Genomic DNA, 26,351 nt, shown 5'->3' with positions numbered 1-26,351 from the left:
CAACGGGGTTTATTATGGAGAACAAGCAGACAGGGGAGCACTCGGTTAACAACGTCAATGACAGACCTGGGGAAACAGACTCGAACGCGGACTGAAACACACAAGACAAGCCGAAATAACAGGAAATAGGTGATCACAATCAGGGTAGTGCACGTGAGTAATGAGGGGACGTGGCACACACGAGGATCGGACGAGCTGGGCGTGACGACCTTGGCTTGTCCGATTTAAGTGAACAGGTACTACGAATTTAAAAATGGCATCAATGTGCAGTGCAGTTTTAAGTGTTAACTGCTCCGAAGAAAAACAAAAAAAACGTACAGGTATTGGGTGGATCTTTGCACGTTGAGGTGCGTGTTTTAGGGTATCCCCTATATAATTTTCAATGTCCTTCTCGCTAACCCTCGGAAATTGTGCAGCACAAGCTCCTAGAAAAAATGCAGTATTTAATAAATATTAAACAATGGGTCTATGCAATGTAATGGACATTTTGTGAAATCTAACCGTTTAACATACTAGGTAATTTAAAACAACATGGTGGAGTGCTGTTCCCAAGAAGGACAGCTTTCCTTTTCGGCCTTTCAGGCTGTAACTGTGACCAGACCTCGTTTGTAGCCATCTTTCTGAGGGTTCTCCTCACAACGTCCCCAATGCTGCAGCCTCCCATCAGACTAAAAAAACGGATCTATACAACATATGAAGATAAATACTTAAAAACAATTCTTAGTGTTGCAATTAGACAAACCCTTTTAAACAGCAATATAGCATATCAACATTCCATCTTTTGTTTTTGTTCTGGGCCCTCCAACTGCAATTTGAATCCCTCAAGCTCTTGCACTGTCCTGCAGGGCTTCTCAAAACACATGTTCTCCATGGACGCCGGGCCAGGGGGATTTTTTTGAATGGTCTGGACCAGGTGTTCAATACTGTTTCCAGTGTCTGCCTGCATCCTTTCAATGGCCATCATGATTCTTTCATGGATGGGGTCTAGGGGGCTTAACAGGGTTGCCAACTAACGCATCTGGCGTGACACTTAAGGCCAATTGATGCTTCACTTTTCCGTGTTCGTTTTCAGATGCGGACAAGGGGACGTCACGTAAATTTCACAATTTCTCGCGTTCGATTTTTACAATCATCCTAATTTTATCATATCCTATGTTATCTAATGTTATACAACCTATCCTATCCTTATTATATATTATTTTATGCTTATCGTAAGCTATCCTAATTTTATCGTATCCTATGTTATGTTATATAATGTTATCTTAACCTTATCTCTACTTATCATTATCTTAATCTTATCCTTTATCTTATACAATCTTATCTTAAACTTCTTCTTTTAACCTATCCTATCTTGATTTTATGGTATCCTATGTTATGCAATTGTTTCTTTTTTTTGTCAATGTATTTTTTATTGGTTTTTTCAGACATACAAAAACCCCCCACAGGTACAAGCATTAAGACAAATAAGCATAACACCACAAGACAAAAAAAAAAAAAAAAAGTAGTCACTCAGTTACTTTGTACACATCACACATTATCGAGAGTCAAGGTGCATTGTCAGCTGTTCTATATGAGAAATAAAAGGATGTCATACCATATCAAACTTTCCCACTGATCCATGCAATGCATATCTAATCTTTTCAATCTTAAGGAAAAACATGACATCACATATCCATCTAACAAAGGAGGGGGGGTTTCTCATTTTTCCAATTTAAAAGAATGAGTCGCCGAGCCAAAAGGGAGGAGTAGGCTATACAATTTAATTGTGTCTTTCGTAATGGGAGATCATTCAATGGTACGCCAAAAAGTCCGATAAAAGGACAAAGGTCAAAGGTTACCCCCGAAATCACAGAATACACCTCAAATATTGAAGACCAGAATGCAGTCATACTTGGACATGACCAAAAAGTGTGAAAGAGAGTAGCAGGTGCTTGTCTACATCTGTCACAAATAGGATTAACCCCCGGGTAAATCTTGGATAACTTAACCCCAGACATGTGAAGTCTATGTACAATCTTGAACTGAATGAGGCAGTGCCTTGCACAAATAGAGGAGGAGTGGATTCTTTGAAGTATGTTAGACCATTGACCATCATTAATAGTTGTACCCATATCCTTCTTTTACTATTGTCAGTGAAGAACCTTCCATGTCAAATATATTTGTCTACAGCTTTGAGACGGTTCCCCTAAGCTCTGGCTGACTTTCTATGATTGAATCAAGAAATGATGTCTGAGGTAGTGAAGGAAAATGACTGACGTTATTCTGTGTGAAATGTCTAACTTGTAGGTATCTGAAAAAGTGATTTGCTGGCAGAGCAAACTCCTGTCTAACCTGATCAAATGACATGAAGACGCCATCCTTATATAACATCTTAATATTCAACGCTCCATTTTTAAACCATTGTCTGAATGCATTATCTAATAGAGAAGCTGGAAATAGCAGGTTGGCCATGACAGGGGCGTAAACAGACATGGAGGCTAGGCCATAATGTTTACGAAACTGAGACCAGATCCTTAGTGCAGGGCTTAAAGTATTCCGGCACCGTGCCGGATCTCCGGCGTGCGGCCGTGAGGGAAAAAAATAATAATATTTTAGAGCCTGCGCATGCGGTTTAATATTTTCGAGCCAATTTATTTCACCTACCAATCATATGAGAGGAACGCAGCTTTAACTAACGTTACAAGCCTATCAGAAGCAGAGAAGGGCGGGTCCTTGCAACACGGTATGATTGACACCCATACGTCAATGTCACGTTAGCGTTGTCGGAGAAAAAAAAATGGAGCGCAAGTTTATGAAGCCTGGGGATGATGTCCTAGCAATAGATAAAGGACTCAAAAATAAATGGTGCTGGGTGTGGATTGAAGAAAGTAGAAATGGCGAGCCTTTTGGCAGTTGGTGCAAGAAACTGAGAGAGCCCCGGGCTTGTTTCTGCACGATTTGCTGGAGGAAGCTACTGTATGCCAGCAGCTGTAAGAAAGTGCTTGCTTGTCATGATTTAGACTCCGGTCATAGAGCCGCTGCCCGTGCACTCAAACTTACCACGACGTTGCCGGGAGCAACTGTTACAGCTGACACACCGTTGTCTATGACTGACCGTGTCTGCGATTTAAAAATACGTTTGTGCACATTTATAGCAGAACATGATTTGGCATTCAGAATTTCGCATCCACTGGTCACCCTGTGTAAAAAACTGGCAGAAGACAAAAAAGCGTTAACTAGCCTGTCGGTTTCAAATCAACATGCGAGTTACATGAACACTCATGGAATTGCATTACAGTTCAGAAAATGTTTGTCTGAGAAGCTAAAAAAATGCATGTTCTCACTCAATGTTGATGAAGCAACAACCTTGAATATGGATAAAACACTCAATGTGCTTGTTCGCTTTTTTGATAATGAAAGCAACAGAGTAATAACACAACATCTGGCAAGCAGAAAAGTCAACATTGCAAATGCCCCAAACCTTATGCTGGAACTTAAAGATGTCATGCAGACTTATGGTCTTGAGTGGAGACAAGTTACCAGCATCCTCCTTGACAACTGTGCAGTCATGAGAGGAAAAAAGTCTGGCCTTGAAACTCAAGCAAGGAAGGCGAACCCATACCTCCTTGATGTATCTGGAGACACCGTGCACATGGTTTCCAATGCTGCCAAGGCCCTCATGAGTCCGTTCAGCACAGAAGTGGAAAATTTCTGCTCCGATGTCTATTATGATATTGAGAAGTCACCAAAACAGAAGGAGATTTTCTCAGACTTTCAGAGTCTGCTCCATCTTCCTTCCAAGAGCTTGATAAGACCTATTAGCAACAGATTTCTTCAGATGCTGGAGGTGTGCACCAGGCTGAATGAACTCATGGATGTACTGGTGGTGCATTATTACTATGTGCTGGATTGATTGATTGATTGATTGATTCCCTTTATTGCTGTTGCAATTCACCATGTCACTAGTCACAAGTACCAGCGAAAAGCAGGCCATCAACCCGACCATACATACACAAACATTATAGGGGGGCAGACAGGTCAGGAAGACAGGGGACTGTAGGAAAACTCAGAGAAACAGATTACGTGAGGAGAGTGGAGGTGAATAAAAAAAACAGCCCCCAGACTGTACTCCAGTAGGAAGTACAATATAGGAACAGAAAAAAAACACCTCAGCAATAAGCACATAGTCACCACATCTCACAACACTAAAGTCGAGACTTGCAACAGGGTAGGGAAGGGAATCCAAATGAAGAACACAAATACAGGTAATGCTAATCATTTTGTAGTATAAATTAAGTATTTTTTAATGTGCTGTCTCTGCAGTTAACCATTTTTATTGTATTATATTGCATGTAGAGTGATGTGCTAGTTTAGAGTGTTGTTAGGTTTTATGTAGGAATAAGCAATGAAAATAGCCACAGTGGTGTGTGTGTGTGTGTGTGTTTGTGTGATACAGAAGGCTTCTTAATGAATTGCTGACGAGATATGCACTAACAGTTGAGGAAAAGACCAGAGTAGAAATTCTTCAACAAGAACAAGCCACAACATCCCGAATGGGAACACAAGCCAACCTTGACCGGAAGGCACGAATCTCTGTGCTCTTTACAGAGTTTGACCGATTCAAAGTCATGGTCGACATGTTCAGAGGTATCTTGTAGCAGGCTAACTTGTGTAGGCAAAAACTTTAGGCTAAATGTAATGAAAGTTAATAACAGTTGTTGTTTTTTACAAAGGGAACAGCCAGGTCTCTACTACAGCAATCATAACCAGCTTTAGAAGTTATGCAGAGTTATATAGAAGTGTTCAAATAAACAGCAGTTTATTGTTAAAAAAAAGTGAATAAAGTGAAATTATTTTTAATCAGTATGTTATTTCCATATTTCAAATGTAATGGAAAGATTAGACATTCAATTCCAAGGCAAAAAATGTAAAATACTTTATTAAGTGTGCATTTTTTTTTACAGGAAATGAAGAGAAGGAATATTTATCTTAAGAAAAAAATATAGCAGTGTTGTGAATTTTTTCTTTTCTCTTCAGCCACAAACATTCACATACACTTAAAACATTTTAAAGATTTAACTGATGATAACATCTGATTATGATCTGATTAACATCTGACAAAAACAATGATTATGCACCAAAATATTACTTCAGTAATTTAAAGTTAAGTTAAATCTTGAAAAATGTGTTAAGTTTATGTCAAGTGTTTGAAAAATCTCAACATTGCAATTTTTTAATTTTTTTTTGGGAACAGATTCATATTCCATTTCCTTTGCTTCCAGTAAAAAAAACTGCAGACCTGGTCAAATTCGTTAATAATTTGATTTGGAGTAATTTTTCCATTACATCTGATATATGGAAATAAAAGCTATTAAAAGTATTTATACTTTATTCACTTTTTTAAAACGCACTGCTATTTATTTGAACTGTATGCAACTTGTCTTTAATTCTGTTTTCTTGTTGGGTTTTTTTTACGCATGTGAAAATGTCAAATAAATTTTTTTTTTTTTAATGTTTGCAGGCATACTTTCAACATTTCAGGGATTTTTGAAAAAAATGCAACATGAAAAACCAATGGCGCACTTGCTGCACGTGGAGATGGTGGCCCTAGTTCGAGAGCTCCTCAGCAAATTTATGAAGCTGGAAGCCATCCCACTGAGTGCAAAGGATATCATCAAGGTTGATGTCCGGAGTAAAGATTTGCAACTTTAAGACAAAAGGTTGTCTGTTGGAAGATACTGCTACTCTGCACTAAACAAGGCCCGTGTGGAGAGGCTGATATGGGTGAGAAACATTTACAACTCTCTCAGAGAAGGGTACATGAAGTCATCAGAGTTCCTTCTCAAAGACCTTCCTCTGGACAACAAGATAATCACCTCACTTTCTGCACTCACTCCCTCTCTGATTCAAGATGACTCCATCTGTGGGGCTTTTATCACATTAGGAGAGGCCTTGCCTAATGTGGTCGCACCAGAAGAGATTGGTCAGGTGGAGGAAGAGATACGGGCGTACCAAATAGAGGTGGACCTGGTAACGTGTGCCCAGAACTACATTGAAGAAGAAGGCCGAGTTGATGTAGATTGGTGGAGCAGAGTTGTATCCATGAAAAATCCAGAGAGAGGTGTGAGATTTCCCATTCTGGGTCAGCTGGTCAAAGCACTACTTAGCATTTTCACAGGCCCCCTGGTTGAGGGATCATTTAATCTCATGGGTGATATTCTTGAAGCAGACAGATGCTCCATGAATGTGGAAACTTATGAGAGCCTTGCAATTGTAAAATCCACGATTAAAGCAAGGGAGTGGACAGCATCGACAATGACAATAGACCAGCCATTAAGGTGGTCTTGCCTGTCATCGTATCAAACATATCAAAAACATCTGCAGAAAAAGAAAGAGGCACAACAGGCACAAAAGAAGAAAAGGGTGAATGAGGCAGCAAGGATTCGGCCATCACAGATGGCAAACAAACTCATACGGCAGGCCAGGAATATCGCTGGATCAGCCAAAGCCTCCTCTAGACGAGTCAAACACTCATCCTCGTCCACTGGACCATCCAGACCTTTTTCAACCTCCTCTGGACCAGCCAGACCCTCACCAACCTCCACTGGACCATCCAGACCCTCACCAACCTCCACTGGACCATCCAGACCTTTTTCAACCTCCTCTGGACCAGCCAGACCCTCAGCCTCCTCCTCTGGACCATTCAGACCATTTTCAACTTCCAATGGACCAGCCAAACTCTTTCTCTCTCCCTCTGGACCAGCTAAAGCCTCATCTTCATCCTCTGGACCAGCCAAAGCCTCATCTTCATCCTCAGGACCAGCCAAAGCATCATCTTCATCCTCTGGACCAGCCAAAGCCTCATCCTTATCTTCTGGACCAGACTCTTCTGGACTAGCCAAACTCTTTCTCCCTCCCTCTGGACCAGCCAAAGCCTCATCCTCATCATCTGGACCAGCCAAAGCCTCATCCTCCTCCACTGTACCAGCTCCATCTTCTGATCCAAATGTCTTAAAAAGAAAGAGTTTGCAGGACTTTGCTTACAACCCAGAAAAAAAGAAAAAATAAGTGATAATGGCCTTGATTTCACTTCTAATCTTCAGTTTAGCAGTTCAGTTCTTTAGCACTTTGAGCACTTGTTATTTATGCACTTTAAGCACTTGCTATTGTTTAGCAGTTTTTTTTGTACTTTATTTTTGTTATTATTGTCAATATTTGAAGTAAGTCCTTCAAATAAAAAAGTCCCCCCCAAAAAAAAGTTCAACTGTACTGAAAAATAACGTTGCTTATGAATGTTGGCAAGTAAAAAAGTATTTGAACTTTGTGATCAAGTGCCATTCTTGGCACATCACACAACGACGAAATGCGTCCTCTGCATTTTAACCCATATGTGATATATTAGCTATATTATTTAGCTTCATTCTTAAAATAATAATACTAATACCAATAATAATAATAACAAAACCAAATGTAGCCAGGTCTATAAAGCTACCATAAGGCTTTGAAGCTATTATAGAGCGTAATTTGTAAAGAGGGAGACATGAACCTTACAATAAGTGTGTGTATACCAAAGTGGGCAGCTGTCTCTTTAAGACGTTCCTGAGTGCCGAAAGGTAGGGTGGGAGTTTTTTTTCCGGTGGGTTTTTCTAGACTGAGGAAGGCGGGTAAAGAGAGCGGAAAGAAGAGTCAACGGCAACTTAGGGAAATAAACGTATATATACATATATATATATTTGTGTAGATGTCAATGTTTAGAGCACTGTTTATTTTTTTTGGCCTAAGCATACAATTGCAGCAATTAGTGGATAGAAAGATTTTGGTGCAAGTGCTCTCTTTTGGATATCCTGGTAGGTCAATTTACCTGTTTGAAAATATAGATATAGGGATCATTAGTGTGAAGGAAAAACAGTCAGGATATGAATGTGAACCTTTGCTGATTGTGTGGTTGATTATTTTCTTTACTAATGTATCATTTTTTGTAGTTGTATGTAAAATGCTAAAGCTACCTATAAGGCTACTTGCTAATTGATCGGAATACGTTGACTGTGATATGGTGTTATTCAGTTTAGCCACCCTGTTAGTACCATTGCAGGTTGAAATGTTTATAATGTGCATATATAAGTATATACATGTATATGTGTATATTAATGTTATTCAGGAAATCTGTGTATGGCCTAATGTGAATCTGAGATTGCGCTGTATGTTAATGGATGATGGAAAAAAATATAATTTTGTGTGATGTTTAAGTAAGACATCTAACTCTCTGTACTTTGTGTGCAGACTGTTTTTTTTGGATTTGATTCCGTTCCGAATTCAGTATTTTTTCGGCCAAGGAAGATCGCTTGTTTCACAGAGTCGCTCCCTCTGCGTTGAACTGCGCAATGTAACAAGTTTTTTGCAACTGGAGATTTTTTCTTTCCCAGCGCTTTGTGAAGAAATCCTCAAGTGTTGCAACGGCATCCACCTCCCCAGTGGACACGGGGATCTCCAGCATGCTGCTGTTGCAGCAGAGGCAGGGTCCGAGTGGGCGGCAGTTTGGAAAAAGATTGCAGCCCTCGAAGACAAGGTTCCGGTCCGAGATCTCCATGCTTGCTGGTGCCCTGACTGACCCATATATATCCCGGAGTAGTTCGGAGACCACTGGGACTCCTTTTGTAGTCCCCACTTCAGCTCCAAGCTGTTTCCCGCCCCCTCCTCCTCCTCCTCATCCTCCACCGCCACCTCGTCCTCCTCCACCTGCTAGTATCCAGGGCCCCAAGCAGAGTCATCGTCAGGGAAGTGGCGCAGGACCCACCAAAGGCCCCAACATGGTGGATGTCCTGGCGGAGCTGCCCCGCATTAAACTGCACCCGGTGCTGAGATCGCCAGGTGGGACGCCAGTGCCAAGGAGGGGCTGACACAGGGGACGCCCATGGCCTCAAGAGGACATTACTTCCATCTTATCAAAGGCTCTGGCGGGTGTGGGCGGCCTCCTCTCTTGGGCCGCGGGCCGGGTGGTGCTTGGCTCTGCTGCGCCGTGGTGGGGCCCTGGCGGGCAATCCGGGGGATCTTGGGACACTGGGGGCCTTCTAGGCGGATTGGGGGGTTCGGTTTGGGCTGGGCGGGGGGGCTCGCCGCCCGTCCTCCCTCTGCGGGCCTCCCTGTACGGGGGTTGGCGCCCCTTTAGTCCCTCGCGGGCTGCTTCCTGGGTTGGGCGGGTGGTTATCTCCGGGGCACATGGCCGTGGGCCCTTGTGCTGGGGGGGCGGCAGGGTGGCCTCGGTTGCCTGGTTTCTCCTGCCTTCGCCTTCGGCCTTGTGGGGGGGTGGGGTGCTGTCGCTTCCCCCGACGGCATCATATGCCAGCACATCCAATGACAAATCAGTTCACACCTACACTTACACATACATATAAGAATGGTTGAGCGATCAGTATCATTATTATTGTTACTTTTTAGCGTGTGTTATAGACATAGGAATTGAAATATACATGTATAAGGGTAGGATCAAGTGTGTGTATGCTACATATATATATATATATATATATATATATATATATATATATATATAATACCTATTTGTCACATTATTAATTATAATTATTATTACTGATGTTATAATGTTTGTTGTTTGATGTCCTTGTAATGAGTGTTATTTTTCTTATGGTTGTTTGTATTCTGTATTCCCCTACACTTCATTTTCTCCGTCCCACCTACATTATTAGTTTTATTTTTCCTGTGTACCTCTGTTTCCTTTTTTTTTTTTTCTTTTCTCTCCCCATGGTGATTAATGTCTGTTCTCGTTACGATTGTTGTTTCTGTATCCCCCGTTTTTTTTTTTTTTTTTCCTTTCCTCCACGGGACAGGTGAGTTCGGAGCAGCCACACTCTTTGCTCTTGAATTTAGTGTAAAATAAAGTTGTCCTCCGAAGAGGGGGGGTGGTGGTGGGGAATTTAAAAAAGAAAGAAAAAAGGAAAGGGAAAAGAGAAAAAAAAATAAAAAAATCAAAGGCTCTGAAAAAGAAGTTCAGGCACCAGATCCACTCTGATGAGTAGGAGAAGCGGTCCTCTGAGCCCTTAAACTTTTTATACTTATATCATTTTTATACTTAAGACTTATATACTTTATATACTTAAACTTTATATACTTATACTTTATGTACTTATACACTCACCTAAAGGATTATTAGGAACACCATACTAATACGGTGTTTGACCCCCTTTCGCCTTCAGAACTGCCTTAATTCTACGTGGCATTGATTCAACAAGGTGCCGAAAGCATTCTTTAGAAATGTTGGCCCATATTGATAGGATAGCATCTTGCAGTTGATGGAGTTTTGTGGGATGCACATCCAGGGCACGAAGCTCCCGTTCCACCACATCCCAAAGATGCTCTATTGGGTTGAGATCTGGTGACTGTGGGGGCCATTTAAGTACAGTGAACTCATTGTCATGTTCAAGAAACCAATTTGAAATGATTCGAGCTTTGTGACATGGTGCATTATCCTGCTGGAAGTAGCCATCAGAGGATGGGTACATGGTGGTCATAAAGGGATGGACATGGTCAGAAACAATGCTCAGGTAGGCCGTGGCATTTAAACGATGCCCAATTGGCACTAAGGGGCCTAAAGTGTACCAAGAAAACATCCCCCACACCATTACACCACCACCACCAGCTGGCACAGTGGTAACAAGGCATGATGGATCCATGTTCTCATTCTGTTTACTCTACCATTTGAATGTCTCAACAGAAATCGAGACTCATCAGACCAGGCAACATTTTTCCAGTCTTCAACTGTCCAATTTTGGTGAGCTTGTGCAAATTGTAGCCTCTTTTCCTATTTGTAGTGGAGATGAGTGGTACCCAGTGGGGTCTTCTGCTGTTGTAGCCCATCCGCCTCAAGGTTGTGCGTGTTGTGGCTTCACAAATGCTTTGCTGCATTCCTCGGTTGTAACGAGTGGTTATTTCAGTCAAAGTTGCTCTTCTATCAGCTTGAATCAGTCGGCCCATTCTCCTCTGACCTCTAGCATCAACAAGGCATTTTCGCCCACGGGACTGCCGCATACTGGATGTTTTTCCCTTTTCACACCATTCTTTGTAAACCCTAGAAATGGTTGTGCGTGAAAATCCCAGTAACTGAGCAGATTGTGAAATGAGCAGATTGTGAAATACTCAGACCGGCCCGTCTGGCACCAACAACCATGCCACGCTCAAAATTGATTAAATCACCTTTCTTTCCCATTCTGACATTCAGTTTGGAGTTCAGGAGATTGTCTTGACCAGGACCACACCCCTAAATGCATTGAAACAACTGCCATGTGATTGGTTGATTAGATAATTGCATTAATGAGAAATTGAACAGGTGTTCCTAATAATCCTTTAGGTGAGTGTATACTTTATATGCTTATATTTATATACTTATACTTTGTGTACTGATTATATATACTTATTAATAAATAATATATTTTTATCACTACCCCCACCTAGAATACTGTGTGCAGGTTTGGTCACCATACCTCAAGAAGGACATTACTGCCTTAGAAAAGGTGCAACGAAGAGCTACGAGAATGATTCCTGGTCTTAGAGGAATGTCTTACGAGGAGAGGTTAGCGGAACTGAATCTGTTCAGTCTTGAGCAAAGGAGACTAAGGGGGGATATGATTCAGGTCTATAAGATTCTAATGGGTCTGGATGCTGTTCAGCCAAATGACTATTTCAATATTAGTCTAAATACTAGAACTCGTGGCCATAAGTGGAAATTAGCGGGAGAACATTTTAAAACAAATTTGAGGAAGCACTTCTTTACACAGCGTGTAGTCAGAATATGGAATAGTCTTCCTGCTATTGTAGTGGAAGCTAAAACCATGGGTTCCTTTAAATCAGAGCTAGATAAGATTTTAACAACTCTGAGCTATTAGCTAAGTTCTCCCCAAACGAGCTTGATGGGCCGAATGGCCTCCTCTCGTTTGTAAATTTCTTATGTTCTTATGATTTTGTAATACTGCTGCAGCATTCTCCACATGCTAATCACTGCCCCACATTGAATTGGCACTTTGATCAGCCATGAATCACTTCACTACCCCCTGTTGAATGTTGCATCGTATGTTGTTAGATATCTCGTAGTAGTATTGCAGTATTTATTTAAATTGAAAATGCTTAAAACAGATCAATTTCTCACAAACACATCTATTCATGAGTGATTTAAACGGCAAGGATGAAAATGATTAGGATTAGCTCTTGCCAAAATAGGGCTTGTAAACTTTTGTGGTACTCAGAATTAACCCAAACAACTATGACTCTATAATCCTCTATAATCACTCTCACTCTGTCACACTTGAATCAAACTCCAGGCCTCGCATGTAATGAGCAAAATTTTCTTCTTTATTCAGCAATCCAGCGTAGTGTTCCAACCACACTCGGGGACAATGCGCAATGCACCCCGCACCCAGAAATCAGCAGGTTAATATACTATAAGACGAATTCCCCTATATGGACTTCTAAGTCCTGATTGGTTACCAAACATCTGCAAACCAGGTTTCGAACATACAACAAACATAATACGCCACCTCTATTGGTCTACTTCAAGGATGTTCAGTTTCCAATCCTCGTTAGGCCTAGGCCTCCTATGAGTCCCACACATAATCCTGTCTATCCAGCCTAGGAAGGAGGGCAAAAACCCTAAACATTAGGGAAATTCCACTCCCAACCCAGCAAAAAGGTGCAACCCCCCCTTCGGTGTCCATGGCTGGCATGGCTCACAATGTTATCAGTAAGGGAAACCCCAACCCTATATTAATTGAGGGAATAATTAATAAAATAAAGGGAATGATTCTATAAGGCTGTAACTAATCAAAACAAGAACTGACTGGCGCGCCGGCAAGTCAAGGCTACCTAATCGGAACAGATAGGGGGGCGACAGAGAACATCAGCGGCCCCTACTTATCTTTTAGCCTTCCAGAAGGCCAAGAACAGTACGAGCCGGCTAGAATCACACATATGGTTGTCACGTACACGGAAGGTACCGAGAAAGGGGGGGAGATGCCCAAAGGGCTTTAAAAGGGATACAGCTGATACATATGGCAGAGCCTCCTCCTGTACATGCTGAATGTATGTCAGATGGCCGCTCCCGGATTGCAATCTGTCAGACAATAAACCGGTGATTTGCAACTTCTCCCCGTGTCAGCTGTGAATCTCTTCTCATCCACGGACCCGGTGGAGACGCCGTGCTCCAACATACCTAAATAAAGACTTCAGCGTAAACATATACAACCCTTATGGGTACATAACTTGCTTGTGTGTTCAAATGCTACCATACAACAAACTGCGTCTAGCATAGTATAGCAGCTACATTTCAAGGCTTCCTGCAGGTCCCCTTTCTCCCCCCGGCGATGTTCCCTTTAGCCCAGTTCTCCAAGATCTGTGGCCTGCAAAGCTGGTTCCGTGCAGGTGGCTGTGAGGCAAGGACACACGGCACCATCCCCAAAACAACAAAACCTGAGACACAAGAACAATCCCACAATGCCTCCCAACCCTGGCCTACCATCACTTTAAATTTCCCTTCCACACTTTGAAGTAATGTTAAACATATACTACATAATCCTGAAAAGGAGTGGTCACTAAAATTAAACAGCTCGCAGATCTTCACAATGCAAGAAATGCAAAGATGGAGAAAGCGAAGAACAGTTCACAGCCGGCTGGGCACATTGTCATCATCAAAGATTTTAAGCATGTTTATTTATATAGCACAATTCGGGCACAAGGCAATTCAAAGTGCTTTACAAAGACAAGGATACAATCAAATTAAAATGTCAAAATCACATTTCAAAGATAAGTAAAAGAAATAATAATGAAAATAAATAATTTTATTAATCAATTACAATGAACACATAATAATAAGAAAAAGCCAAAATAAATAAATAGCTAACTGAAAAGACGTCACATTTTAATGACAGAAAATGACTGGTGCTGCACTAGGAAACTCTGACCATGCAACAATTCATCTAATTCCAGCATACAGACAAAATCTGAAAACTGCTAAACCTGTTGTTACTAGAGTGAAACACTGAACATGTGGAGCAGTAGAGCAATTAAAATCATGCTTTGACTCGACAGACTGGAATGTTTTCAAAACTGCTACTAACAGCGTGGATGAATACACGGACACTGTAACATGGCACATAAGCTTCTGCGAGGACTCTCGCATTCCCAAATAGTCTGTTGTCAGCTATAATAACGACGAACCATGGTTTACAACTGAACTCAGGCAGCTTCCTAAAACAAAAGATGAAGCTTACAGGAGTGGTGACAAAAACCTGTTCAAATTCTACTGCGGGTTTGAAAAGCCACATTCGCGCATCATACAGCCCTCACCTTTTCAATGGCCTTCTTCACACCTGGGTACCTTCACACCTCGCCCACACTATACCCAGCTCACCCCCCCCACGTCCAGCCACCTCCCCAGGAGAATCAACGACAGAGATGTAAACAAGATCTTCAGTAGCCAGAATACAAGGAAAGCTCCTGGTTCAGACTCTGTCTCCCCAGCCACTCTGAAGCACTGTGCAGATCAATAGTCACCTGTCTTCACAGATATTTTCAACCAGTCACTGAACCAGTCAGTGACTACAGACTGGTGGCTCTCACATCGGTGGTAATGAAGGCTTTTGAGAGACTTGTGCTGTCATACCTTAAAACCATCACAGACCTATCGCTTGACCCCAGGCTACAGTCTGCCTACAGAACCAACAGACCTGTGGACGATGCAGTTAACACTGGACTCCATTTCTTACTCCGACTTTTGGAGTGCCCTGAGACATATGTTAGGATTCTGTTTGTGGACTTTAGCTTTGCATTTAATACTATTCTATCGGAGCTAATGCGGAATGAACTCTCACAACTGTCCGTGCCTGATCCAAAATAACATGTTATAACCACGATGGCCCAGTTTTACGCTACAATCATTGAGTCCATCGTCACCTCCTCCATCACAGCCTGGTTTGGATCAGCCACTGAACGAGACAAGGCCAGACTGCAACACATCATCCACTCAGCAGAGCGAATAATCGGCAGTAACCTGCTTACCCTCCAGACACTTTACATCACCAGAACCAGGAAACGGGCATACAAAATCTTTGAGGACCCATCTCACCCTGCTCACCACATCTTTCAAGCCTTACCCTCCATGAGAAGACTCATGGCAATCAGAACCAAGACCCCCAAGAGCTTCTCCCCTCAGGTAGTCTCTCTCATTAACCAAACCAGTCTCTGAATGGACGTTCAATTAATCGTCAGCTGCAGTGAAATATCCACCAGCATAACCAGTGAACAACTGATAAACTTCCTCTATGATTATATTCTGCACTTTTGCACATTATGCACACATACTGCAAATTCTGTATACATATTGCACTCTTGCACATATAGTTGACTTGGCTGCTACTTAATAATGGCACCATTTAAGAGCCCTTTAAATTATTATACCATTTATATAGTTTATATTCATACTACAATGATTACTATGTACACACACATATATAAATATCATAATACCATCATTACTACCATTAATAAACTTAATTATCATATAATTATCATATTACCCAATTGCCAGTCTATTGTTTATTACCTTTCTGCATATGTCTTTGCTAAATGTGGGTAACTCTCGCCAGTGTGGGGAAGCAATAAAAAAGGCCAACAGAATGTTGGGTTATATCTCTAGGTGTGTGGAGTTTAAGTCAAGGGAGGTGATGATACACTCATATAATTCCTTGGTAAGACACCACCTAGAATACTGTGTGCAGGTTAGGTCACCATACCTCAAGAAGGACATTGCTGCCTTAGAAAAGGTGCAACGAAGAGCTACGAGAATGATTCCTGGTCTTAGAGGAATGTCTTATGAGGAGAGGTTAGCGGAACTCAATCTGTTTAGCCTTGAGCAAAGGAGACTAAGGGGGGATATGATTCAGGTCTATAAGATTCTAACGGGTCTGGATGCTCTTCAGCCAAATGACTATTTCAATATTAGTCTAAATACTAGAACTCGTGGCCATAAGTGGAAATTAGCGGGAGAAAAATTTGAGGAAGCACTTCTTTACACAGCGTGTAGTTAGAGTATGGAATAGTCTTCCTGCTAGTGTAGCGGAAGCTAAAACCCTGGGTTCCTTTAAATCAGAGCTAGATAAAATTTTAACAACTCTGAGCTATTAGTTAAGTTCTCCCCAAACGAGCTTGATGGGCCGAATGGCCTCCTCTCGTTTGTAAATTTCTTATGTTCTTATGTTCTTTGTAATGTCATGTAAAAGCACCACCAAGGCAAATTCCTTGTATGGAAACATATCTGGATTCCGATTCTACATCCTTCATCAGTACTAGAAAACTTCCATCCAGCGTTGCATTTCACTTTGACGCTGTCGCTTTTGAAACACTTTTCTGTGATCTAGCTCTTGTTTTGGTCGCCGACTATCATCCAACAAAAGGTTCATTTCAGCTCTCCTAATCTGACATAAACCACACTCACAAACACTTTTGGGTTACTGTGTCACCGGGAAGGGATGGACTCCAGTCGGGATGGGTTTCCAGCATTTCCTATCCTGGCTGTTCTCTTTAGGGACAAACACAGGAATGGAGTCTAGTGATCACACCGGAACTTGACTTACCTGAACGGAGATGTATGGAGCAGACTCTCATATGCGCAGGGATGCTCTGGAATGCAAGGTCTTTACGCCCCACCGCTATAAGCTACGCCATCCGACGCCATTTCGTCAACTCTTCCACTTTTGCTCTTGTCTTTTCCAATCCAGAAAAGAGAAGAAACCGAAGAGAGACCCGAGTCGATATGGGGCTGCCGCTTAGCGGGTCGCCGTTAGCCGGGCCTCCGTGACGCCCCCGCGCAGAGTAGAATGCCCAGGGGCGTCGCAGTCACCGGCGTCCTCCCTGTCCTCCTGTCCTCTCAAAAAACAGCAATCATTTAAACAAACATGAGGGAAAATTCAAAAGGCAAAGATGAAGTCATGCCTTACCTCAGCACAGCTGCCCACCGCACAAACGACAGCGTGTCACCTTACTTTAAAAAAAAGAAAAAAGGCGGGAAATTGGGGCCGCGCACGGACAGGGCCCCTCCCTCGCACCACATGCGGCTAATTAGTTGGCCATCCAGAGGCACTCAGTCTATTAGTCACCCATTCAGTCAGTCAGTTCTGCCTTTCAACAACAGGGGGCAGTAGAGGTGCACCGTTCCCGGAAGCACTGCAATACCGGGTCGATGCCTGTAGCAGACGGGGCAAGCCCCACTTCCGGCTCCCTGTTCCAAAAATCCGTTTAATATGTGGTCCCCTCCATGGGGGACGTATCAAAATAACCTTTTCATACCAAAACAAAATGTAAATCAGCTCAAATACATGAATAATAAATATTATGCTTGTACTACTTACATTAACACATAATCACAATCTATAAGGCTGAAACATTCCCACACTATGCAAATCATGCCAACACAGTACAATAAGACTTTCAAAGATAATATTAAACAAACACCCACAGAGTGTTCCAAAGTGCATTTTGCAATGTCTATACTTTGAATGTCAAATTACAAACTTCACATAAATCTAAAGTACACTAAGATTAAGATGAGTTTGTTACCAAACCAAATATATAAGAAATAATTTATTTGCCAGGAATTAAGTTTATGATATTGAATGAAATGTGTGAGCATGCCCCAGTTAGTGAAAGTGTGTCCCCTACCCCAAGACTCCAGAGGGTTAAAAAGGAACACATCCGCAGACTTCCAAGCTCTGCACTAGGGCTGAACGATATTCTGTTTTGACATCGACATCGCGATGTGCGCGTGAGCGATAGTCACATCGCCGGAACATACGATGTGAAGGGTAGAAGCCCATTGTGTATTAAGAGAACGGTAGCACACAGTAAACACGAGTTTGTTGTATGGCTTGTTGCTGGGGTGACATGCACGTTCCGCGTGCCTGCACAGTGATTGGTTCGCTGTGTCGCTGCTCACCGCTCACAGCCAACATTCACTGCTAAAAATGCGCGACGAAGAGGATCCGCCGCAAAAAAATTATTTCGTACCAAAAAGAAAGTCGAAATCATCTATTTGGGACTATTTCGGCTACAAAAAGGAGGATGTTGACCAAAAAGAGGTACTTTGCATGGAGTGTCATAAAGTTGTGGCCACAAAACATGGAAACACCACCAATTTGTCTGATCACTTAAAACGGCACCACAAAGCTCTTTACAACGAATACAAAGCCAAATCTGGATGTCAACCAAAACAAACAAATGTTTGTGATGCCTTTGCCAGTGTGACACCTTACCAGAAAGGCTCTCAATGACAGAAAGAAATAACAGACGCAATAACGTTTCATATCGCTAAAGATATGTTGCCATTAAATACCGTCGCCAAAGAGGGATTTAAGAAAATGATCCGAACGCTTGACAGGCGGTATGTTATACCATCCCGCACATATTTTTCCCAAGTTGCGATAAAAGAGCTGTATGAAAAATGCAAATCTAAGATTGAAGCAGAACTGTCGCACGTGGAATACTATGCAACTACAACAGACTTGTGGTCCAGCAGGACAACGGAGCCCTACATGAGTCTGACGGTCCATTTCATCGCAGAGGACTTCGAGCTAAAAAGTCGCTGTTTGCAGACGGCATTTTTCCCGGAAAGTCATACAGCCGAGAATGTCGCAGAGGCCCTGAGAGAAGCGGTGTCCGCTTGGGGCTTAGATGAGACATGTCAAGTCTGAATAACAACAGATAATGCAGCGAACATGGTGAAAGCTGCCGATCTGAACAAGTGGACCAGGCTACAGTGCTTCGGCCACAGACTGCATCTTGCAGTTGGTGAGTAATGACCATGATCTTTATCCAAAATAAAAATACATTTTTACTCAGCTGTTTTACTTAATAACCTGTCCTGAACCTGACAAAACTTGTAAAATGAATTTGTTGCATGTGTGTACGTAGAGCTTTAAAACGTAAGAAAAAATACAGACACTAAACATTTAATTTTAAACAAAAAATAGTTTTATGAGCACATTTGAGGAGCTCTTTTCCAAAATGCGATAACTCCATTTCAATAGTTTTCAGGGAAATTAATTGTTTTACCTAGACCCACACATTTTGTGAATATTCAATTTATCCTGTTAAAATGTTTTTTGCTTAGTCTGAACATGTTGAATAATGATTATTAAATCAAACAACTATATTGTTGTTGAAAAATTCAAAGTAATTTTTTTTTCTTTTCAAAACGCTATAAATCCATCCATTTTTCCCAAAAATTGATGGTTGTCTTTTTTTAAAAGTCTTTTGTCTTTTATTTTTCATGTTCGCAGTTATTAATAAACAATTAAAATGTCTCATTGCAATATTTTACATATTCCTAATCATTACTTTTGCTGGTTCTTTGTGACAGCTTTTAGGTGCCGTTTACATGAACGCGTCCTGCATCAGCACCGAAAACTTAGAGAGAGAGAGAGAGAAAGAATAAGATTTTTTTACTTATTTTGAGGAATTATAGCCTAATGAACAAACATCTGTTAGGAGCGCAGCCACGTTGGATTGCGAGAACGTTCACTAGGCTAAAATTAAGTTCGGTGCTTATTGGGGTTTGGAAAGAAACTGCATCTTGCAGTACATTTTAAACAAGGAAATTATTATTGCCGTTTATCGCGTTTTGGAAAAGAGCTCTTCATTTATTGTTTGAAATAAAACAGTGTGCTTCAATAATTAAAGTTCGCAATGTTTTGTTTGTTTTCTCCGCTTAGAAAATGCAGTGAAAAAGGATGGCCGCAATGATCGTGCTACAGGAGTCTGCAAGAAGCTGGTGAGCCACTTCTCTCACAGCTGGAAGGCCAGCGATGCCCTGGCAAAAGTCCAGAAGGAACTCAATCTACCATCACATTGTCTCATCTCAGAATGCCAAACAAGATGGGGTTCCAGACAGATGATGATCAGCAGGATATTAGAGCAGCAGCAGGCTTTAACTCAGGTCCTGTCTGCAGACAAGAAGCTGCGGCATCTAATTCCAACCTGGCAAGATATAGATGTGCTGGAGTCTGTAAGCAAGTCACTGGGCCCAATGCTGGATTTCACCGATGCACTTTCAGGCGATGAATACGTCAGTGTCTCCTTTGTAAAGCCAGTTCTTCAGCTCTTCAACACTTCACTACTGGAAATGCGAGAGGAAGACACAGACCTGACCAAGAACATAAAGATGAAGATGCTGGACTACCTCAATGAGAAATACGAAGATGATGATACTCAGAAGCTGCTAGATATGGCATATTTTTTGGACCCCCGGTTCAAGATAGACTTCATCAGTGCAGACAAGAAGACCCAAGTTAAGGCCAGAGTGGTATCACAGATGATGGAATGCCAGGAGAAATCAAGCTGCAGCACTGACGTGGAGCCCAACGTTACCAGTGCACCCCAGGCAAAGAAAGCAAAGAAGTCATTGGGAAGCTTCTTTAAACAGAGAGAAACTGAAGCAAAGGGTGATTCCTCTCTGACCCTAAAGGATGCTTTGGAAGCAGAGCTAAACACTTACCTGCTAACACCTCCAATAGACAAAGAGGAGGATCCACTTGCATGGTGGAAAGTACACAAACTAAGCTTTCCTCATCTCGCCAGACTTGCCCGCAAAAACCTGTGTATTCCTGCGACAAGCTCGCCGTCAGAGAGACTTTTCAGTACTAGTGGCAACATCGTCACTTGCCAACGAACCTGTCTCAAGCCTGCAAAGGTTGATAGTAGAGGTCGACCGATATGGGTTTTTCAATAGCCGATGCCGATATTTAGGAGTCAGGGTCAGCCGATGGCCATTATATGCTGCCGATATTTTTTGGCCGAAAATTGGACGTTTTCCCCTCTATTTGCATGATAAAATATCACATTAATAATAACAAACGATACACAAAATTTCTCAACTTAGCATTTACTGAATACTGACTTGTGTAAATTTAAATATAAACTTAAATAACAAAAACACAATACAACTTATAAACAACTTAAACTTATAAACAATAAAGATAGCAGCATCAGAATCTCTTTAGCAGCAAACTCATTCTTCAGCTCCCAAGCTCACCAGTCTGCTGCAGATATTGCACCTGGCTTTTCCTGGTGTTGGCTTTGTGAAATGCTGCCATACAGGATTAGATTTTTGTTCAGCCATCAGACAGCAATTACTAAAACAGAAGAATAAATGCAAGGTTAGAATTTTTATTATAGTACCTTCATCTTCAATTCATTCTACAATTCCAGTATTCCATGCACATTAAAACAATTACACTCTAATACATTTTGAAGAAAAAAAAAACACTAAGTGCATCATGGTATGATGAGTAGTGTACACTAACATGTTGTTTCTGTTGTTAGCAGACAGATAGCTTAAAGCCAAATTCACAATCAGAATCTAGTGATCCCGGAAAATAAAATAAAATAACTGTCGTATTGCACAGCCTTGTATGCAAGGACAACATAAGCCCCTAGTGATTGTGACGTTGTCTACGTATAAGCCCGTATAAAGGACAGACATGTTTAATGAGGAAACTAACTGCGCAAAGTCATGCACTTTTTATCTAGACGTCTGACAAATTGTTTGAATCTCCGGTCTCAAATGAAAAAAAGTTGCACAGAAGGACCATTGTCAGCATCAGCTCAAGTAAATGGTAACCAGGCTTTCGAACAAACACTTTTCTCCGCCATGCATTGTTCTTAGCAGCTCTGTGTCTCCCGAGGACGGCGCTGTCTGTGATCAGGGCAGAGTAACGCAACTCTCACACACGCTGCAGTATTTGAGAGCTGCCTGCTCCGCCCCACACACTCACAGAGTGAAACTCTCCGACACAAGAAAAAAAACGTAACTGATAACATCGGGCAGATATGGTAATAATTAAAATGTTAACAACTAAAATGATTTTTAACGATTAAAAAACGTCTGTGAGCCCACCAATAAGCGCACAAAACGAACTCTATTAGAATCAATGATCCTTAATGTTACCTGTAAGCTACAGTTGGTTGAAGGCTCATTATCATTACCCCAGTTCCCAATAGCGTAATTCGCGTTTTCTTTTAAAGCAACATTTCATAGCAAACTACTTAAATAAACAGGTCATTGAAAGATCAGAATTTAAGCCTTACCGTTTTATCCCAGGACTCTTCCAAAACTTCTGGCTGTGGCCCTGCACAAGGCAGCATGGGTCACGTGTTCCACAGCAACAATAACACTGGGCTGCCCGCAGACGTGCCTGTCTGAAAATCGGCGTAGTGCACTCGGATATCGGCCGATGCGGATACATTAAAAAATGCTAAATATCGGCCCGATATATCGGTCGACCTCTAGTTGATAGACTTGTATTCTTAGCTGAAAACCTTGAGTTAGCAAAGCAAATAAAAAAATATATATTTAAGTTATGTTATGAACCAATCAGGGGGGTTGGTGTTGCAAAGCTGCTGTTTAAATGTGTTCAGCTTTTCTGTTTACAGGAATATGTTCTCTAATCTGTTTAGAAGATTTAATACAAAATATATAAAAATTTTATTTCATTTTGTTTATTTCATATATTTAGCCATGATTATGATGACCAACACCAACACTGTTTTACTTTGGCACTTTGGCTAAGAAAAGTTGACTTAAAAGATTGTGAACCAAAATGCTTATAAGTTGTTTTATAAAAAATATATTTATTTTAAGTTATATTGTTGTAAATCAATCAGGGGGGTTGGTGTAAAGCTGCTGTTTTATTTAAAAATGTGTTCTGCTTTTGTGTTTACAGAAATGTTCGAATTTTGGAATAAAATATTAAGTAACCTTTTTGTCACTTGTAATGAAGCTTGCTTATTAGTGAAATTATTAATATGTAATTATTGGTAATTATTGACTTTAGCCTGGATTGATGGCTCTCAATATCGCAATATATATCGTTTGGAAAAAAATATCGCAATGTAATTTTTTTCCAATATCGTGCAGCCCTACTCTGCACAAGGGTCGGGCTAAAACGGCATCATACACCTTCCCAAAACACATAAAATCAGTAAGCTTGGGAATGAAATAGGTTAATCGCACAATAAACAGCACAACAGATCAAATAAAATGCTAATAAATGTTAATAATGTTAATATTGATGAATAAGTGCTACAGTGATCAACCAAAACAGTGCTCAATAAAATCTTTACGTGCCATTAAATAAAATCCATACCAAATAAAACACACACACAGAAAAACAAAGCACACTTACCTAAAACCCGAAGTGTCCTCTGTGTGCTTCAAGAAAGTGCATCACGTGAACCCTGTAGGATGGAGTGTCACCACCTAGACGTACCGGGGCAGCTTTCGCCTAGGATCAAGGCAGTTGGATGGATGTCAACTTACCTCTGGGGGTAGGTCGTTTAGATAGATGGCTGCTTCCTTCTGGGGGCTGGGGGTTTGGGTGAATGTCAGCTTACTTCTGTGATCAGGGTCTTTGGGTGGAAGTGAGCTTACCTCTGGGGTCAGGGGGTTGAGTTGAAAGCAGCTTGCCTCTGGGGTTGGAACATTTGGGTGGATGTGATCTTACATGAGGGGCCTGCATTTTTGGGTGGACAGCAGTTTGCCTCTGAGATCGTCTGCCGCCGCCCCCCAACTTTCACAGCCAGGACCCCCTCCCTTCCCTAAGGTAGAATAATTCAGACATCCCAACCTGCAAAAACTCAGTTCAGTGAGGTGCCCCCAACCGCCCGACAAGGAGTGAGATGTAACTCCAATAAACTTGATTTCACAGTTTAATTTCTTCATTAATTTCCTCTAGTCAGCGCACTAAATTACGAAGGTCAATATTATGTATTATTTTGACAATAATATAAGTAGATTATTTTACCATTTATGCAAATTCCTTAATTATATTCCATTGCTACGTTACAAAAGTGTTCAAGGAGTCTTTCATGACAGCATTGGCAACTAACCAAGTATCTAACTAGTGTAGACCTGAATAATACAGCACATGAAATGACACTTGTTAAACTCACCTCAACATGCATTTTACAGTCGTTTAAACCGTCATGAGCAATGCTGAAATCACTGTTGCTAACAGTACAGCACGCAACACTGTCATTATTTTCATCCTTATTAAACATGGATACACTTTCTGAAGTGAAATGCGTTTTATACTTCCGTTTTTTGGGGCACTCTCCGTCTGTCATGATGCTCCACTGAACCGATAACTTCGGTCCTCGAGAAGTTAAATAGAAGCCCGCCCACATTGAAATCTGAATGGCTTAATTTGCTAAGTAAACCAATCAGGATGCTGTCTGTCTAGCACGGGCTACAGGCACACACGCAGGGATCCACACATATATGCACGTTCTCTCTTTCTCTCGCTCATTCCGTCGTACGCGCGCGTCTCTCGAGTGCGCGATGCACACACTACTGTCTCGCGTGCATGCTCTTGTTTACTTCCTCTTCTTTCCGGGATATTTTATTCAATTTGCGGGTATCAGGGAGTCGCTGTCAATATGTGGGAGACTCCCGGAACTTCCCGGAGAGTCGGGATGTCTGGATAACTGCTTATTTGTACTATAATGATAGCTGTTAATTTTCAGGGAGCTGTGATGATATTCGAAATTGTGCAGGGTTATATAAGTACTGTGAAGCTGTCGTTATCCAGTTAAATGTTTAAAAATATGTATTATTTTATCATATTTTATGTATACTTTAAGCTTATTCACAGGTCTCTCCTGCGTCCATGCCTACTTCAATGTAAAATCAGACAGATTGCTTAACTTGCAGCTGTCCAATTACGCGTACATATTTTATTGCTGCAGATAATTAAGGTAGGTAATACAACGCTGAAGGTTAGATGTATAGTACGATTACATATGTACAACATGTGGTCATTTCAGTCAGACAAACGTTTAAAATGGAAAACCAGCTTTCCGTTTTTACCGGCAATTTCCATAGCACGTCTTAGTCGAAGTACTACACTGCCATCTATTGGACAAGTCAGGTTACTGAATCGTGAAATGTGTCTACTAAAATGGATAATATCTTCAGTCATGTTTTCTTTTAGGACCACTACAAGAGGATTATCAGTATGAAGGTTTATCAATAAAAATAATTTATTAAACTAAATATTACAGGGCTCTCCCTGAAAATAAGACGCTCTTAGCTTCCAAAGGCAAGGACACATTCTAGTGATTTTCCAGGAGACTGGACCTAACTAACCTGGGGCCTTATTAAAAAAAACAATCAATCAATTCATGTTGAAGCTCACAAGGTGTGGAGAACAAGAAACACAAGTAAGGGAGAAAGGCAAGGTGCAAAGCATACACAAGCAGTGTAACGACATATCAGTTACAATGTATGATTAAAAATACATCATTTCTCACAGTATGAATAGTGGCCCGTTGCTCCTACTATAGCCTCACGCCTCCAGGGTCATGGGTTCAATCTGCACCCCTGCTGTAATAAACAGTGACATTATTACAGTAACATACTGTTTAAAATAGTACAATACTGTAGAAAAAACGCTTTCTGGGCAATATTTATGAGAACCTTGTTGATAAAATACTGTAATGTACTGTAATTCTGTACATGAACTGGAAAAAAATAAACTGTAGAATTTACTCAGATTGAATGATGTAACAATTTGCACTCACTTTTTTGGGTTGACTTTATACCAATTCTAAGAAACATTTTAAATAAATAAAGCTATAGTCTACCCACTGTCACAGTACTATCCTATAAGATTTACTCAAATCAATATTTCAATATTAATATTAATAAATTTTAATATTAACATTAATTAATATTTCAAATCAATATTTGTACTCACTCGTTTGGGTAAATTGGGATATTACTTTTTATGAGTAAAGTAAACCCAAGTTTAGCAAATAACATACCTAATGTATTTAAAGGGCCCTTTTCAGCATTCAACGCAAAGTGATACCAGGTTTGAAACAAGGGTCTTTGCCAGCATGGCCTGATACAGTTTTCTGTCCCTTTGGGAGTAAAGGTCTTTGCTCAAGAGCTCATTAATATGGCTATTCTGCCAAGACTGGGCTTTTCTGCAGCTGTGGTATATTTCACCCACCGTCATGAAGGAAACTCTCCCAAATACTGATCTTGCAAGATGTTCTCTGTTGAGATAAAAAAAAAATGGAATAGCTGTGATTGCTCATGTAATGCTTTTTGGGGTGATGTATTTGTTAATGTAAGGCCATTTTGATTACCCACACTTGGCCTTGTAGCCTTATATTTGCAGAAAAGAGCCTGAGCTGTATGTATATGTATATTTGCATAGCATGACATGGTACTGCCTTTGATGTAGTAGATTTTTAATTCACTGTTATGATGTTGAATAGGACAAGTGCATAAATCCCCAAATATATTGGCTACCACA

General features: G+C 41.1%; 1 long non-coding RNA gene and 1 pseudogene across 1 annotated transcript; both read right to left on the bottom strand.

Annotated features, from left to right (window-relative positions):
- Positions 1-12,315: 12,315 nt before the first annotated feature.
- LOC140584012 (uncharacterized) lies at positions 12,316-22,414 on the bottom strand. Its single transcript, XR_011986063.1, has 3 exons — positions 22,117-22,414; positions 16,611-21,161; positions 12,316-13,192 (listed from the first exon to the last, which is right to left on the bottom strand). It is a non-coding gene; the product is annotated as an uncharacterized lncRNA (long non-coding RNA).
- Positions 17,175-17,407, bottom strand: LOC140584038 (U2 spliceosomal RNA; annotated as a pseudogene).
- Positions 22,415-26,351: the final 3,937 nt, after the last annotated feature.

Source organism: Paramormyrops kingsleyae, unplaced genomic scaffold (assembly GCF_048594095.1).
Source record: "Paramormyrops kingsleyae isolate MSU_618 unplaced genomic scaffold, PKINGS_0.4 ups29, whole genome shotgun sequence".
Lineage (NCBI taxonomy): Eukaryota > Metazoa > Chordata > Actinopteri > Osteoglossiformes > Mormyridae > Paramormyrops > Paramormyrops kingsleyae.
Note: the sequence above shows the minus strand (reverse complement) of the source record. Positions and strands in the feature narration are given on the sequence as shown.